Source organism: Myxine glutinosa, chromosome 7 (assembly GCF_964187855.1).
Source record: "Myxine glutinosa chromosome 7, kmMyxGlut1.1, whole genome shotgun sequence".
Taxonomy (NCBI): Eukaryota; Metazoa; Chordata; class Myxini; order Myxiniformes; family Myxinidae; genus Myxine; species Myxine glutinosa.
Window position 1 is genome coordinate 31,222,609 of NC_136267.1, and position 15,490 is coordinate 31,238,098.

Consider the following 15,490-nt stretch of genomic DNA (forward strand, 5'->3'; position numbering starts at 1 on the left):
GATTGTTGATGGTTGATTGCTCGGGGAATATATCATTGATTATTCCGGATCCTTGATGTGGGGTTTTTTCTTGGTTGGAATTCATATTGATTGCGTTACGAAAGCGCATACATAATAAATCTTTCTGGCGGAGTTCCTCTCACGGTCCGGAGGTCACCGAGACCAGGTAGTCACCGGGAGGACCACGTAACAGTTGGGCCACTTGAGGACTTTCACGTTCTTGTTCTGAAGCCATTCCAGTGTTGATTTGGCTGTATGCTTGGGGTCATTGTCCTGTTGGAACGGAAATCTTGACCACAGTCTCAGGTCTTTTACACTCTGAAGCAGATTCTCGTCAATGATTTGTCTGCATTTGGCTCCATTAATTGTTCCCTCTATCCTTACAAGTCTCCCAGTCCATGCTGCTGAAAAGCAGCCCCATAGCATGATGCTGCGACTATCATGCTTCATGGTAGGGATGGTGTTAAATGGGTGATGAACTGTGCTCAGTTTCTGCCAGAATTATCTCTTTGCATTCAGGCCAAAGAATTCAATTTACTTCTCATCAGACCACAGAATATTTTTCCTCTTGCTCAGAAGTCCATCACACCACAGAATTCGAGGCATGCTGTCATGTGCTTTTTTTTCTCGGGAGTGGCTTCCATCTGGCCACTCGACCATAAAGCCGAGATTTGGGAAGTGCTGCAGAGACTGTTGTTCTTCTGGCAGGTTACCCATCTCAGCCGAGGAGCTCAGTAGTTCTTTCAGATTGGTCATTGGGTTATTGGTCACCTTCCTGGCAGGTTGGCCTAGAGGTATGCACACTTCCTTCTGAGCTCGCTAACCTGGGTTTGAATCCCGACCCAGATCTAAACTGTCATCCTGGTGTTTCACAGGCAGGGTGATTCATCAATGTGTGAGACGTGCCTCGGATGGACGTTAATTGAGCCGTCCCGTCTGCCAGCATTCGTTGGTGGATGTTGATGATCCCATGGTGTCCTTCATGAAGAATAGACGAGCTGTCGCTGGCACCCTGAACAAATTATAAATTCCTGCCAGAATTACTGCTGGGAAGGCAATGGCAAATAACCCAGTATAATCCTTGCCAAGAAACTGCTTCAGCAGCACCAATGTTCTGTATCAGAGTAAGGTACATGAGAATCATGACATATATATATACAGACTTGGCATTTAATATGGAATTTTTTTTTTTGTGGGGGTGAACTTACTTTTCAAGATGTCTTAGAACCAAAAGTTCATTGGAATTATGTTGAAATTATTCTAGATTTTGTTAATGTGACCTTTAAAAGAAACAAAAACCACATTTGACATTTCGAAACAAATAAATTGATCCTTGAAAGTGATGTCAACTGATATCGAACTCAATTCACGGACAGTACTGTGTTAAACTTCTGTACGTTTTCCAGAAGTATCTCTTTATTTTGCACATTAGCCAAAAAATTTTTTAAACAAAAACAAAAGTTAAATTACGACTGGGATTACGGACAGTAAAATTACAGTTCAGTACTTCGTGTAACCCCCACGAGCATTCAGGAGAGCACGTACACGTTGAGGCATGCTGTTCACGAGATTTGCCAAGGTTTGGACAGGAATCGCTTGCCATGCAGTGACAATAGCCTGCTGCAATTCACGCACAGAGGTCGGCTGCTGGTCCAAGTGGTCGATTTGACACGTTAATTCTGCCCACAAGTTCTCTATCGGATTCATATCCGGGGACATGGCAGGCCACTCCATATGCTCTACACCACGGTCAGCAAGAAAGTGTTGGATCATGCGAGCACGATGAGGCCGTGCATTGTCATCTTGGAAGACAAAGTTTCCTCGAAAGGCTGCACGAGCAAATGGAAGCAATGTTTCTTCCAGAATGGCCCTGTACTTGAACTGGTTCAGGTTTCCATTCACAACAACCAGGTCAGTTTTGCCCCCTGCATGAAAAGCAGCCCAAACGGTCACCCCACCACCTCCAGCTTGGACTCTTGGCACTATACAATCTTTGTTGTAGGTTTCATGCACTTGTCTGTGCACTCGGACGCGGCCATCTTGACAATAGACCAGAAATCTAGACTCGTCACTGAAGATCACGTGATTCCAGTGTCCTGGCTGCCATTGACGGTGCTCTCTGGTCCACTGCAATCGGCACTGGCGGTGTTGTCTGGTCAGGCGTGGCTTTCTCAGGGGACGCCTGGCACGATAGCCTGCTTGAACCAGTCGTTGGTTGACTAGCCTTCTGGATACAGGCACATTTGTCAGTTGCTGCCACTCAGCCCAAAGCCGATTAGCTGACTTGGTACGGCCATTGCGGACTAACCGGTGCAGCTGGCGATCATCCCCATCCCTCCTTGTGGTTCTGCGGGGACGTCCTGGCCTCGGTATTGGAGTAGGGACACCCCTCCGAGCATTTTGTTTCAGGATCTTTGACACCTGACCTTGAGTGATGCCATACTGCCGAGCAATAGCACGCTCTTTCATGCTGTAATTTCGTAAAGCCACCACTCCATGACAAACAGCATTGTCGAGTTGACGGACCATCTCCAGAGGAAGCGGCAATAACTTTTGGAGCCGTGCAGCAGTTGTTTTCCACTAATACAGAACGCAACAACCTTTGTATACCCGACTGTGAAGCCAATCGTCAAATGCACCTGTCCGTACATTTTGCCACGCCACCTGTGATATAATCCTGTTGACTTCTTGCTGCGACAGACAATCAGTGACATGGTTTTTTTAACAAACAAATCACCAAAGTGTTAAAGAAACTCACCACATTGATATACTGAGCTAAGAAAGTAAACCCAAGTAAAGAAAATATATATATTCCATATTAAATGCCAATTGCCAAGTCTGTATATATATGTTGGAACCCATCTGTGGATCGGTCCCATCGGCCGATGGGTCTGACCCATCTGTGGATGCACGAGAAATGACAATGCAGACCCATCGGCCGATGGGTCTGCACCATCTGCGGATGTGTTGTTCACCTTGAAGGAATGTGTATGCATCAATGGTGGATGAGTATGTTTATGGGTCTGCTCCAATGGGTCTGCGCCAATGACAATGCAGACCCAATCGCCAAATTCACCAACATTTCCCCAGAAAACCTCTCCATCAAAGTGATGAATGTTCATCGACAAACAAATGGCAGCGATTGTGGCATATTCGCCATTGCCTTTGTTAAAACCCTGTTGGAAGGTCAGGATCCTTGCCACCAAAACTACATTTACCCTCGCCATCACCTTCATCAGCACCTGCCACTCTCTACCCTGCCACCATTCCCCTCCGCCATTATCAGAAGAACACCTAATGTTTTGTATGAATGTTGAGTATGTTATGTAAAGCTTTACTAAAACTGCCATGTATCTGTTAATTACAAAATGTATTGACAAAATGTATAAATAGATGGGTAGAAATAGATAATAAAACATTTTAAAATCATCTCTGTTAAATTCCTACCACATGTAATTCCAATGTCTGTGTACCTGATTGAAGAGCACCATTCTGTCAACACATTCCTTCAAGGTGAACAACACATCCGCAGATGGCGCAGACCCATCGGCCGTTGGGTCTGCATTGTCATTTCTCGTGCATCCACAGATGGGTCAGACCCATCGGCCGATGGGACCGATCCACAGATGGGTTCCAACATGTACACACACACACACACACACACACACACACACACACACACACACACACACACACACACACACACACACACACACATACACACACACACACACACATACACACACACACACACACACATACACACACACACACACCTCCTACTTTGCGGGTAGTTTTGGACTTCTGTGAGCACCTTGTTCACATAATATTTTGAGTCCCCTCGTAACTGTCATTGTCACTAACATGTGTTTTTATTGTGTTGCACAATGTATGCAGGTACAACAGGTTCCCTTTGGTTTTGGCACCGTGCCATACATAGCTTAGTTGTTAATGGTTGCTGGGTGTGCTGCTCTATATCAACATTCTCTCAACGTTGAACCATTGGTGTGTCATTGCCTTTTGATTGAGAGGTGAATACACAGCACCCAAACCTGTGTGTTTGCATCTTCTTGTTATTATTTTCACAATACCCCATCGTTTATTTGCAACCATCAAGCCACTTTGGGCCATGGTTCTGGTTGGGCTGTTGAGTCCTCCGAAAAAAGCCTATGTCAATTTTGAACACCAAAACTCAACCTTTACAGCGGTATTTGTTGATTATGTGATTTGCATGAAGGATAGTGAATCCTTATGTGAGTTATAAACCACCAAATGGCCTCAGCGTGAATCAGACCAATGCGGTTTGGTCTAAGAACACAGTGTCTTGGCAAAGTTACCCAGTCTGGCTGGTGTAAGAGCAACAGCTGTTTCTGTGATACAGTTACAAGCCTCAGTTAATATTAATAGAAGCATTTGCATGGATAAAAGTCCAACCTTTGCAATCATGATTTCAGCAGCTCTCTCCCAGTGTCCTCTTTCCAAGAAATTTATAAACCTCAGCTGATATATATATATATATATATATATATATATATATATATATATACACATATATATATATATATATATATATATATATATATATATATATATATATACATATACATATATATATATACATATATATATACATATATATATATATATATACATATATATATATATATATATATACATATACATATATATATATACATATATATATACATATATATATATATATATATATATACATATATATATATATATATACATATATATATATATATATATATATATATATATATATATATATATGTATATATATATATATATATATATATATGTATATGTATATATATATATATATATGTATATATATATATATATATATATGTATATATATATATATATATATATATATATATATATATATATATATATACATACATATTCTAAACACGCTGGAGATTTCTAGAAAGGTTCACTCTGATTGGACAGGTAAGGGAAGGTAATGGAAGGAGAGACAGAGGGTGGATTTAAAGTAGAACTGGATAGGTACATAGAAGTATGACTGTTGGCAGGATTGTGGAGGCTAGATGGTCTTCTCCTGTGTTGAAGTTCCTTTATGTGATGTCTACCATTCCTGCTGATTCAACACCTGGTCTAACTATTACAAAACTGCCTCCAACAGGGCATTGTCAATGATCAGTCACCAATAAGGCAGCACATACTATTGTAATTAGCGTTTTGTCAAGGAAGAGGCGAGTGCGTTGGACGAAAATGTCGAACTGATTACACTTCATTCATAAGTGACATTAGGAACTAGAACGGAGCTCAGTAGAGCGCATACCTGCACCACGCTGAACAGTATGTATTTTGTATGCCACTGATAGACTGCATCTGGACTCGGACCTGAACCAAATCGAATCAGCTTGTTCTTGTCACCTAACCAACTCATCCACCTAGTTTGGTCACAACTCGGCAAACAACTTTTTTGAAATATCATGCCATGTATCGTTTTGGCCCCATCTCTCAATGGTGACGAATCACTTAATTTTTTTGAAATTCTCCTGTCTGGATCCAGATTTGTATCTTCACCAAAAATCGAATCAATTCTTCCATGTCACACACCCAACCTGTGCACTACGTTTCGTCTGAATCCGTTCATAACTTTTTGAGATATCGTGTTATATATTGCTTTTGGTCCAATCACTCAATGGTGAAGAATCACTTAAAAATTTTTTATCGGGTCCGAATCCGAATCTTCACCAAAATCGAATCATTTCGTCTTTGTCACACACCCAACCTCTCCACCAAATTTCGTCCAAATGCGTTCACATCTTTTTGAGATATTCTGTTCACCATCAAACAACCAAGAAAGACATGGTGCACACACAGCACGATACGTACGAAATCCCTCTAACAAATTTGACCGGAAAAAATAGTTGTTGGTTTAATTCAGTGACCTGATGTGCAAATCATGTTCAAATTTCAAGTCAATCGGATGAAAATTGAGGATTTTAGAAATTCCACCTAAGTTGTTGACCTTTGGCATATGTTGATCTCAAAAATAATTGGTGGTTGAATTCAAGAACCAAATGTGCAAATCCTGTTCAAATTTCAATTCAATCGGATGAAAATTGACAATTTTAGAAAATTACCCTGTGTTGACCTTTTGGCCGATGTTGGTCTCAAAAATAATTGGTCGTTGAATTTAGTGACCTGGTATGCAAATCCTGTTCAAATTTCAATTCAATCGGATGAAAATTGACAATTTTAGAAAATTACCCTGTGTTGACCTTTTGGCCGATGTTGGTCTCAAAAATAATTGGTGGTTGAATTCAAAAACCAAATGTGCAAATCCTGTTCAAATTTCAATTCAATCGGATGAAAATTGACCATTTTAGAAAATTGCCCTGTGTTGACCTTTTGGCCGATGTTGGTCTCAAAAATAATTGGTCGTTGAATTTAGTGACCTGGTATGCAAATCCTGTTCAAATTTCAAGTCAATTGGATTAAAATTGAGGATTCTAGAAATTCGACATAAGATGTTGACCTTTGGCCTATGTTGACCTATTGACCTCAAAATCAATATGCTTCATGCTTATGACAATCTCTACCAATTGTTGAAGTTTTGTGAAGATTAGTTTGAAATTGTGAACTGCAGGTGATTGACATACAGAGAAACAAATAATGCATGCAACCAACCAACATACTTGAAAAATCTTCAGTTTTCGCAAGTAATAGACAAACAGACGGGGATGAAAACATAACCTCCATCCATCTTCGTTGGCAGATTTAGCAAGTGAAGGAAATGCATCATCATCTGACGGCAACAGATTATCCTTCTTCTGTAAAAAAAAAAAAAAGATCCCGGTGTGTATCCCGAATTAGAATAGGTACACCGTATCCCTGCACATCGTAAGAGGCGAATAAGGGTTTGCGTCAGGAAGGGCATCCGGTCATAAAAAAAAACATTGCCTCAAACAGGGAACCATGATTGTCATGGGCCCGCAAGGCTAACCCCCACTCTAGTGGGGGAAATGGCCTTAAAACGATCATTCATTCATTCATTCATTCATTGTAAAAAGGGAATAAAAAAAAAAACTGCCTGCAGTGATTATAGGGTTCCAGGAAAAATGGCCGCTAAACCACGTGACTGGTGACGTCATCATTCCAAAAAATTTTCCTCATCGGTAGTCGATCATATCAGTAAATTTTGGTTTGGATCAGTTAAGCGGTTTTGGAGATATGGATTTTCAAATATATTTTACTTAAATGCAAGATGGCTGCCATACCAAGTGAATGACTGTAATAGTTCAGAAACCTCTTTCCTCATGGGGAGTTGATCATACATATGAAATTTCATATTGATCTGTTCAGCAGTTCTGTAGAAAAATATGTTGAAAGGCTTGCCTTAACTCCAAGATGGCCACCATATCACGTGACTGATGATGTCACAGTTTACAGATATTTTTCCCACTTCAGTAGTTGATTATATGTTTGACATTTTGCATTGATCCTTTAAGAAGTATTCCAGAAAAGTTTTTTTCCCCTTCAATTCAAGATGGCGGCCAAACCACATGACTGATGATGTCATAGTTTGCAAATATTTCTCCCCATCGGATTGTAAACGTGTTTCAAGTTTCGTATCGATCAGATAAGCAGTTTCGGAGAACTAGGTTTTTAAAGTTTTATTTTTAAATCCAATATGGCCGCCAAACCACATGACCAATGACGTAATTTTCACAAACTTTTATCCCCATGTCCAGGCGATCATATTTGTAAAATTTCGCATTGATCTGTTCAGCGGTTCTGGGGAAGAAGATGTTTAAAGTTTATGACATCATAGGCAATGGCAGCCAATATGTCAAAATTGAAAAAAAAAATCATGATGCACTAAGTAAGTTACATTGGCATCTATAACGTGTTAAATTTCGTAGAGCGAGCTATACCGGTTTTCTCGGAATCGTCTCCACAATATGTGTGAGAATAATAATAATCCTTACAAGAACAATAGGCTTCCTTACAAGAACAAGCAATCGTGGGAACCTCACTGGAAGTCTGATAAAATATATGAATTCTTTGTCTTTGCCTTTCCAGACAACGTGCTACAATATAAAAATAGCCGGCCTTGATTAGGCTATAATTAAAATATGTCTCTGATGTGCTCCTTTGTCTAAGAAGGATGATGTTGGTTGTCCTGTTGGAGGCAATTTTGTGGGTGGTTTTTCCAGGAGGTGTGAGAACCAATGAGAATGGTGTGCAACACTAAATTATAACCTCACCTTCACTCTTTATTAACTTCCTCCGCACCAGATTTTTCTGAGGTTGGAGGGTCATTTCCCAGCAAGCACCGAGTGCAATGTCTCCATATCGTTCATTTTAAGAATATCACTTGACTTGACTCAACTTGACTATCCATGACTGGTGTTAAATTGAATTTGTGACAATCCGTGTGACCATTTCACTTTGCTCCCCTTTGGATGGTGATCCACGGTAATGCCCTGTGCGAATCTCTGCAAGGAAATAAAATAATTATTGCATTTCCTGAATAGCAATGTTGGGATATTAAGGAGAATAGCCAAACGTTGGCACAAAATGAAAGAAGGGTTTATATATGAGGAACCTTGCTTGAGAAATAGTAGGGAAAGCGGACGACTGATGGACAATAAGAGTGACGACCTAGCACTGTGGAGAAGAACTTGGAAGGAGAAGAGTGAAGATTAGATGGAGAAACACAATTGAAAAACTGATTGCATGGAAAACTAGATGGTATTCATGGAATACTTACCCCAAGCAGTTGACTTGTTGCGGGCCAACCCTTGTGTTTTTTAAAGGTTTTTTTTCTTTTCTTTGATCCAATATGGCTGCTAGACCAGGTGACCGATGACGACATAAATGTACATTCTCCAATATAATTGGGACGTAGCTCATGCCCCAGAAATTTCAAACTGATCGGACTAAGCATTGCACTTATTGAATTATGATGTCATAACGAAGCCACCAATTAAGGGGGCATTATACCATTGAAGGCAAAAAAAAAACATTTTTTTACAAATATACAAATGCATCAATTAAAATGTTTGTTTCCTAGTATTGTATATACTAGGGCATGCCCGTACTATATCTATATCTAAAATTATATCCCCCCCCTCTATTTACATGAAATGGTTTGGTCCAAAGCGAACGGCTTGCGAGTGGTGACAATCCCCCCCCTCTATTTACATGCAATGGTTTGGTCCAAAGCGAACGGCTTGCGAGTACGGTGACAATCCCCCCCCTCTATTTACATGCAATGGTTTGGTCCAAAGCGAACGGCTTCCGGAGTTTGGTAAAGAAATCGCCATCGCGTGCACAAACGCGCAGGAAAGCGAATGAATCGCAAATTCGTTTTTATTAGTTGTAAAACATAGTTTAACGCCAACATAGTTTGCAAACGTGAAATAAATGAATACGCTCTCAAATGTGCCATCCGAGGCAGAGTGTGCCCGCCACGTTCGGCACACGCGATCGTTCGCTGCTCTCTGATTGGTTGAATCGTTTTTTGGACATAGCTCGGTAAGTAATTGTCCGATTAATATGAAACCTTGAAAAGGCACATCCTCGGGTCCCCAGCAATATACCTGGCAAGTTAAAAGTATATCGGACCCGTGGTTGTCGAGAAACAGCGGTCACAGACAAACGTACAAACGTACAAACGTACAAACGTACAGACAGAGATTACTGGAATTATAGATAGATGTACCAAGTTTGAACGTAAATGGACTTGTCATAGAGAAGATATAAGCTCCCCATTACACTGAACACAGTAAAAACAACACTGAATCACAGTAATGCACTTTTTGATAAAATGTCTTGATTGAAAATATGCAAAACTATATATGTACATGTTGCTTGATATATGAACATTACAATGGTATACATTACATAGCATTATATTATGCATTGTTACCATGGTAACCAGATGCATACAAATGATGAATTACCACTTTACAGCTTATATCTTCTCTATGACAAGTCCATTTACGTTCAAACTTGGTACATATATACAATACTAGGAAACAAACATTTTAATTGATGCATTTGTATATTTGTAAAAAAATGTTTCTTTTTTGCCTTCAATGGTATAATGCCCCCTTAAGTCATCGTTAAAAACACTTATTCCCCATGTGGAGTTCTTTACAATGAGCCATGTTTAAATTAATTCTTTACAATGAACCTCTTAGAAGTTCAAGTCAATCAAATGAAAATTGGTGATTTTAGAAATTTGGCCTATGTTGACCTTTTGGCCTATGTTGGGTGAATTCCCAACAATTCACAACATAGGCCAAAAGGTCAACATAGGCCAAATTTCTAAAATCCTCAATTTTCATCCGATTGACTTGAAAATTGAACAGCATTTGCATATCTGCTCACGGAATTCACCCACCAACAAACAGACAACATAGACCTCAAGAATACTTGGTGGTTGAATTCAGTGACCAGATATGCAAGTCCTCTTCAAATTTCAAGTCAATTGGATGAAAATTGAGGATTTTAGAAATTTGGCCTATGTTGACCATTTGGCCTATGTTGACCTCAAGAATACTTGGTGGTTGAATTCAGTGACCAGATATGCAAGTTCTCTTCAAATTTCAAGTCAATCGGACAAAAATTGAGGATTTTAGAAATTTGGCCAATGTTGGTTACCTTTGGCCTATGTTGACCTTTTGACCCCAAAAACAATAGGCTTCTTGCTTTTGACGAACTCTACCATTTGGTGAAGTTTCGTGAAGATCGGTTGAAAATTGTGACCTGTAGGCCGGTGACAAACAGACAGATAGAACCACAAACACAACCGACCAATATACTTGAAAAATCTTCGATTTTGCAAGTAACAAGAAGACGTCATGCGGAGCACAATACTTGCAAAATCCAACCCTCCACCTCAAAAAAAGGTTGCCATTAATCCTGCAAATTGTCCATTTCATCAATATTAAAATTGACGACTTTAATCAAAGCTCAGGTCAATAGGGTGAAAAGTGACTATTTTTCAGATGAAATGTGATGATTTTAAAAGCTTGACCTTGAGTTGATCCTTTGACCTTAAATAGTTGATTTCCCAATTCAGTGAGGCACTATGCAAATGCTTTTCATTTATCAAGTCAATCGGATGAAAATTGATGGGTTTTCAGATAAAAATTGATGATTTTCGAAGTTTGACCTTGAGTTGACCTTTGACATTTTGACCTCAAAATAGTTTGTTTCCCAATTTATTGACTCGATGTGCAAATGTTAAATTTTTAAGTCAATCGGATGAAAATTGACGGGCATTCAGCTGAAAATTGATGATTTTGGAAGTTTGACCTCGAGTTGACTTTTGACCTCAAAAATACTTGGTTTCCCAATTTAATGACTCAATGTGCAAATGCTGTTCAATTTTCAAGTCAATCAGATGAAAATTGACAGGTTTTCAGATAAAAATTGATGATTTTGGAAGTTTGACCTTGAGTTGACCTTTGACATTTTGACCTCAAAATAGTTTGTTTCCCAATTTAATGACTCGATGTGCAAATGTTGTTAAATTTTCAAGTCAATCGGATGAAAATTGATTGTTTTTCAGATGAAAATTGATGATTTTGGAAGTTTGACCTTGACTTGACCTTTGACCTTCAGACCTCAAAAATAGTTTGTTTCCCAATTTATTGACTCAATATGCAAATGCTGTTTAATTTTCAAGTCACTCGGATGAAAATTGACGGGTTTTCAGATGAAAATTGATGATTTTGGAAGTTTGACCTTGACTTGACCTTTGACCTCAAAAAAATAGATTTCCAAATTTAGTGACAATATACAATTGATGTTCAACTTTCAAGTCAATCGAATGAAAAATGACAATTTTAGAAATTTGTGCTGAAGATGACCTTTGACCTTTGACCTCCATCATTAGGCTTCTTCCTTATGACAAACCATTTGGTGAAGTTTTGGTTTAAAATTGTGACGTGTAGGCGATTGACAGACAGACAACCAGACATAATAATGCACAAGACCAACCAATATACTTGAAAAATCTTCGATTTTAATAACCAGATTTTTATATTAAACCTTGGAAAAGAAGCTCTTAAAATTGGAGGACGTATCGAGTATCGATAGAAGGGTGCTGAAACTACAAAGAAAAGGAAGTTAGAAGTCGATTCTTCTTCTTTCATTTGCAGCACAAGGCTGTGAGTAGCAAGCATCATTGGCTGGGGGCACGGATGTGCTGCTGATGCAGTGCCCCCTGTCGGTTAGGGCAGGAATTTGAACTTATTCAAGGTGCCGGCAATAGCTCACCTACTCTTCGCTAAGAACACCGTGGCATCTTTAGCGTGGACCAAGTTATTCTGGCAGACGGGAAGCCCAGTTTGACATCCATCCGAGGGACGGTACACACAATGATGACCCTAAGATGTGACGGGCTCAAACTCAGGACCCTAAGACCTTAAGTCAGCCATCTTAACCGTTAAACCAACACCAGGCTGTGAAACACCAGTATGACAGTTTGTAGCTGGGTCGGGATACGAACCTGAGCTCGACAGCTTAGAGTGGAGTGCGCGTACCTCTAGGCCATCCTGCCAGTAGCGAAGACAAGATAATACAGAAAGAGAAATATAAATACAATAGAGAAGATCGGCCAGCAAAGATAAAATAAGCATTTGTGGTCCCAACATATCATTAGCATAATGAGTGGAATAAGAGGTTGCAAGAGTGACAGGGTATCTCAGAGGTGGTGTGTGCTCCCTTTGAGTTGTGTAATATACACGTACCTGATTTTATCCCAGATCAAATGGAATCCGACTACAAGGTGTAGTTTTGGTGCCTTGCAGCCAGGCTCCGCAACATGGTCTACCATCTTTTCAGAGATCCCACAAAGTCTGGTTGTAGCTTAAGATCTAGTCCTTAAGATGTCCTGAAGATGCATAACCTAAAGATTTTAGGGTTTTGAATTTGAGCCCCTGTTGTGCCGTTGAAATAATACCAGGTGGGTTGGCTCAGCCTGTCATCCTTCCGAGGTTGGCAAAATGAGTACCAGCTTCCTGGGAACAGGGTGCACTGAATCAGCAAAACAGCTGCACTCCCAGCAATGATGCAACCAGCAGCACCAGTCTGCATACGAAATTATTAATTAGAGATCCCACAACAAATCTTTCAAAGTGAGTAGGCCATTTTGGGCAGGTGTCTCACCAAGTTACAAATGATTCCCCTTTTTCTCTTGAGAGTAACCGTTGAGTGGCATTGCACATCAGATCTCCACGATAACTTTCTGTGACTGAGATGCCCCGGCTACCCTACGGCCAAGGGACAATTGAGGCTAGACAACACGAAAGAAGTTCCACTTCTCACATTTTCACAGGTAGAGTGTGAAATGATCCCTGCTCACCTTCTTTTGGGCAAAAAAACCTGCTATTACCCTTAAGGATGCTTGACTCTAACAACGATCGCCTATCCAATCGAGTTCGACAAGCAGCACTCACTGTTGCTGCTCGGCTTCTCCAGGTTTCTAATACACATAGGTAGCTAAACCCTAACCTTAACCCTAAGCCTAAGTGATAGCAGACGTGATACTATTTATCTATTGCTGGGCCTGAGTGGAAAAACAATATTGTACCTGTTAGCGGTAATCATGAGTGTAGGTGGAGTGGGTAAAGCCAGTTTGGCTGTTGCCTTGCCCTCACTGGCGTGGGTTGGATTCCCTTGGCTGCTCGAGATGGAAATTGGTTTCCTGTAACAGAGTGGTGACCTCCCCAGAATTGCTTCTTACTCAAGGACTTGTCCTGAATGCCCTGGCGCTGTGTCGAGACAATTGTCCTCCATGACCACCACCTGCACCACCACTAGTAATACCACCACAAACAACATGATCATTAAATATTGGTTGTGTTGCACGTTTTGATGAGGACCTCTTCACGTGTGCGTTCTTCAGAAGACAGTATATCTCTGTTGTGTATGTTGGTGGCCGCATGAAGGTCAGTGCGGACTCTCGCTGGGTTAAAAGGCGTTATTGAAGTCACAGATTGGGAGAAAAAAAGCACGTGTTCTCCGGACATTGGTCCAAGGGTTATAAACAGCTTCAGAGAGCAGAAAGGCTACGATTATATTGAAGCTTTGCGTAAAAAATGTGTCTGTCCAAAGTCTCTCGGTGAGATTGTACACCTGCTGTTTGTGGGCGTTGCTAGTCCTTGGACCTTGTTGCCTTTTCTCACGTTCATTTATGGGGTTTTTTTCCTACAACAGTCATGGATGTGCGATGCGTAGGATGCAAACCAGAAGTTGGATAAGGACACCAATAGGCAATTAACGATTCAATACATGTTATGGGATTTGATCCTAGGATTCCAGCATCTTGGGCCAAGTGCTCAGCTGAGACACGCAGAGCAGGCCAACCCAAAGCAACAGCACAGCACATATGTCTTTTTCATTAGATTAGACTCAGAAGCGTTATTGTTGCACAACAGAGAATAATCTCAACTGAAATATGAGTTTGCGTGATTTTAAGTGTATCTTGTTCTTTGAGCGAAGACATCCTTTTATCCCTTTGACATTGTAATTGCAACCTTTCATGTATGAAAAGTAGTGATGTGTATTCATGAAAGAGAGTATCTCATGCATGCAGCCCAGGGCGAATGGAGTACGTGCAACAGATGGAGCTACAATAGATTTCCAATTCCGCAGGGGGCAACCAAAGCTCTACCCAGGCTGCGCTCTTGCTGCGTCACTTGTCTGCTCGGCCTAGCTCGAGTCAGAGGGTTAGTCGAGTGGGGAGGGCTTTATAGGGATTCATTTGGCTTGGCTTCTAGCCCCTAATGAAAAATAGCATACTTCTCCAGAGTGCTGTTCTTACCGGTGGGATGTTTCCATAAAACATGACATCATTGGGTTTTTACTGCACTTCTGACTACTGTATTTCCAAGCTGGCACTGGGTCATGCACATGGAATGATACATGAAAACATCATTTCTAACACCGCAATGCAATGAAAACAACGACAAGGAAAGCGTGTTTGCTTGTGCTGCTTGCAAGATGCCTGTGTGTATCTTATGCGGGGAAATTGGTGCTTTATGAACAGGCAATGCTCGGTCAGCCGCACTGTGCACTTCCGGGTTGGGGGTCCAAATGACCTTTGCGACCCGGTCTCAACAATGGCCGGAGCAACAAAGCCTCTTAGAACTGTGGCACCAAAGTTAGCAAAAGGGTTTCAACTTGATGGAGGTGGTCAGCTATATTGTGCATGTGAGAAAGAAAGCAAGAGGAAAATGGGTTAACAAAAGATCAATTGTATATTTATTATGAACAATGCCTCAACATCACATTATAGACATATGGACACTCAACCAAAACCTCGGGCACATTAACAGTCTGAATGATACATGAAACATCATGGTTCAAATTAAGAATGGAAAAAAATCGGGAGGAAATTATTTCATTGAAGCTCAATTAACTACCTCAATTAATTGTTCAGATCTTCCCCAGGGCAAAAATAAATACA